This window comes from Bidens hawaiensis, unplaced genomic scaffold (genome assembly GCF_021521415.1).
Source record: "Bidens hawaiensis isolate Kalapana, Puna unplaced genomic scaffold, B.hawaiensis_p1.1 tig00000602_1, whole genome shotgun sequence".
Taxonomy (NCBI): Eukaryota; Viridiplantae; Streptophyta; class Magnoliopsida; order Asterales; family Asteraceae; genus Bidens; species Bidens hawaiensis.
Window position 1 is genome coordinate 808,259 of NW_027491037.1, and position 4,286 is coordinate 812,544.

A 4,286-nucleotide genomic window follows, 5' to 3' on the forward strand; every position below is an offset into this window, starting at 1 on the left:
GCGATACGCGAGGCGAACTGTTCTCGCAGCGCGCTAAGAATTGTAGTTCTTCCCGCAGCGCGCTAAGAACGGTAGTTCTTCCCGCGACGCGCTAAGAATTGTAGTTCTTCCCGCGGCGCGCTAAGAACGGTAGTTCTTCCCGCGACGCGCTAAGAATTGTAGTTCTTCTCGCAGCGCGCTAAGAATGGTAGTTCTTCCCGCGACGCGCTAAGGATTCTAGTTCTTCCCGCGGCGCGCTGTGGACTGTTCTGTCTGCCTTCGCCCTCGCGCGTGCGCTCGAGCCTTCTCGCGCTAAACCCTTTGAGTTTTCTTCTGTTTAATCTAGCCGTTTGCTTTTGTGATGTCTTATCTTCTGTGCTGTTGACCTGACCTATCTTATGTCTGAAAAGTTACTTTCGGCGCAGCATGCGCACCAACCCCATTGGTTGACAGAAAAAGTGACTGACATTATCTTTTGAGATCTGCTTTTTCCATGCTTGACCAGTACCTTTATCTGACCCGCCCATGCTTGTTTACTGTTACCTGTCAGCTTTTCCTTGTCCCCTGCAGCTGCCATATCTTTCCATATCTTTTGCTTTTGTTTTCTTATGCTTTTTGATATCTTTTGCTTTTGGAATCTTTTACTTTTTGGAGATATTTTCCCCTTTTCCAGGGATTGTGTTCCCTAGGGTTTCCCTATAAATAATAATGTTAATTCCTAACACTACACACACAAAGCACTTAAACTCTCCTGTTCTCTCTTTCTTCTTGCCGTTGTTCTTCCTCTGCCGTCTCCTCTCTCTTTGCCTTCGTCTTCCTCCCTGTTCTGCCCTGCTTTTCCAGTAATATATATTATATATAATAATTTACTTATTAATTATGCTAACTTATAATCAAGACTTAAAACCAATCATTAAAACAATAATCTTATTTATAGGTTAACTTGTGCTTGTTTAAAGTTGGTTCTTGCTTTATCTTACACCGCATCGTTTATCAAGTGAGTAATCTCGTACCTAATCCCTTTTTATTTTTAATGTTTTGGGATGTTCATGTGTTCATACAAACTTAGAGTCTTAAACGGTTTATGAACTTTAGTCGCGCAGTATCCCATGTGTTGAGGACGTAGACTTGGCTGTTTATTTGTATGTGTGGATCATTAACCGTCTTGTCGGTCTATTCCGCAGTTCTCATGGTACCATTAGATGAACACGGGAGAACAATCGTTTATGATTTTCTCTTTTGTTTACACTTGCACAGTCTTTCTTGTTTGTGAGCTCAATTGTGAGCACTGGCAGTCTATGAGTCTTAGAGTTGGTCCCGATCGGATTACACCCTTGTTGAAAACCAGACATACACATGTTGCGCGCAGATTTATTGTTATCTATGTATTGTATTAAACTTGATTTCTCACCAACACGCAAGTGTTTGACGTTTTATTTTAACACATGTTCAGGTTTGCTGTAGCTACATTTGGAGCTTGTGGACACGTAGGACGTTTTCACTTTTGGACCTAGATTAAAATGTATCAAGACAAGTTACTATTGTTCGAATATTTTGTTTTATAATATATTGATTTATGTTGATTTATGTTGTCTTGTGTTTACGTTGCGCGTGCGCGAATGAATATATTTATTAAATATTGACACCTAATAGTGTCACGAGTAATGAAACAATATGTGGCGCCCCGATGTATAATCCGCCTTTGGTCGGGGTGTTACACAACTGCTGTTAAACCGATCGAAATAATTGAAGTCAATACCGTCATATTTGTGGATGGATTGGGGATGGTTAGAAGTATGGTGAACAGGGATGAGATTGAGGTTGGTGAGTTCGTTGAAAGGTCTCTAACACGAGAGCAGATTTCCATACTGCTTGGGTTGAATGATGAACAGTGGACCGTGCTAGAGACAGAGCCTGATGTTGAGGTAGTAAACGATGAAGAGATCTTAAATGATCCAACTGTTGAGATGAACACAGATTTTATTTATCAAAATGAGGAAGTTGAGGTTGAAGACGTCACTTCCGAGGAGTATCCTGACTTGTTTCAACACACAAACGTTGATCAAGGAGCTCCCGTATTTAATGAGCAGATGTTTAAGGAAGCTGAGGATGATTTGGAAAAAACGTCTAAGGGTAAGAAGGTTGTGGATACTCGTTTAAACTCGATTGAGAACCCAACTGATGCTGATATTGCAAGGTGGTTCAGTCACCAGAAAGTGGGTAAAATTATCGATGCATATCGGTATGTCGATCAAGAGCGGAAAGATGAAGCTGCAGCTTGGGTCAAAGCAAACCAAGAGACATCTTTCAAGACCGTATCAAAGGTTCATGGTGATATCGTCTCTTGGCTATATGATTCTGATCTTAAGGTATGTATCGTTAAATGGGAGAAGGGAATTCAGTACTACGAGAAGATAATAGGCGTTCTTACATTACCGCGTTGGGATGTTCGTACCCTCGCGTGTCGTCCATTTATTAATCGTGGTGGCGACCGGATAGCTGAGTGGTTTCATCAACACCTGCTGTTCTAAGTCAATCATGGTTTCAAGTTTCTAAAGCCCCAGTCCCTACACGTAAACGTATTTATGAAATTGATCCAAGGACTGGCTGGAGGAAGCTTGTTCTTAAGGTAAAGCAGCCGAAGACGATGAAGAGTGTGCCGGTGAAGACGATGCACCAAAACATGCATTTGTCGTTCGACCGCTGGTACTATGACAACTGTACTGGTGAAGCCATCATTGTGTTGGGTAAAGGTCTGAAGACTGAGCTTATTAAGATTATCGACCCGATGTGGTTGGTCAATTTATCCGAGACCAATAATGACGTGCTGCAATTCCAACGTGTTGTGCGTGTTTGTTATGAGAATGGGATGCATAGCTGCAGAGATTGGCAGTCCATGCGTTTCAAGTGAAGATCAAGGACAAAGAGCTCAAGACGAGGGGGTGTCTGTTAGTACACGGTTTTGCATCTAGAGTCTTTGTATTTATCGTTAACGTATTTGTCGTTTTGTTTAATGTAATAAACAATTAATTTATCTTGTAGTTCGTTAATGTAATAGTCTAGTTCGCTAAGGATGTTTAGCGAACTAGATCTAAGTTAATTCCCTCCTAATTCGTTAAGGATGTTTAACGAATCAGGGGGTGGTTTGTTAAGTTATTGTCTACTTAATGTATGCAACGAATTGGATGTTAGTTCGTTAGGGGATGTTAACGAACTAACTCCATCATCTATTTATAGTGAACACTGTTCACACTTTAATGTAAGTTTTGAGATTTAATTAACGAACCCCTGTCCGATCTCTCTCTCAATCTTCATACTACTAATATTAATATTATACACACTACTGATAATATATACACATGCATAACATACAATCAATCGTGATAATGAGCTAGATCCTAGTTTAGGGTTAATAGTATATAGCAGATCCGAGATCTGTTTATTGTTAAGTGTTAATTCTAAGGTTCAAACAGTAATGTCTTTGTAAATCGTTGAAACTCATTCTGCTCAGATCTTTGTCATTAAGTCCTTGTTTTCTCAAATACTCTCTATAACTCATGGAATCTTTATTTTTCTTTTCAACCCTCTTTCTTATTTCATAATCTTCCTTATCAATCAATTTTTGCAACTCCTCATCAGATAGGGGAGCCAATCTTTCAAATCCATATCCGAATCTTATCAATTTTATCACCAAAGGATTATTCATTCTTGCCTTATACAAACTTTGTTGTATATTTGCCCTCTGTTCATCAGCCATTTAAACTTGAGGGGACACAATATCAACCTGTTCTACCTTATCACCTTGACCATCATCATTGTCATCATCATTGTTGTCATTATCAAAATCATCTTCAGCACTTTCATCAACTTTAGTGTCATATTCTTGCTCAGTTGAGTCATCAAGTGCTTCTATTGTGGGTTCATTCATGTCTGGTTCAGCATCAGGCATAACCATCTGTATTGGAACAACCATCATAGGGCTTTCATGTTCCTTGGGTCTCTCAACTGTATACTCTTGTTCACCATCCTTCTTAGCTGTTATTGCTGATTTTTCTTCATCAGTCTGCTCATCAACCTTCCTCTTTCTGGCATAAGTCTTTCCAAACTTCTTTTGAGGTGGTGAATCATAACTCAACATATCTGGAGGTTTTTTTATCAATCTCTTCCTCAACTCGTTTTATCCATTGCTTTGAAGCAATTTTTGTCAGTGATTCTCCAGCTTCATCTACCACAACTTGTTTTTCTGTTTCACCAGTGGCCTTTTTAGTAGTAGTTGGTGCTTCAGGTTGAGCAAATTTTCTTATCAC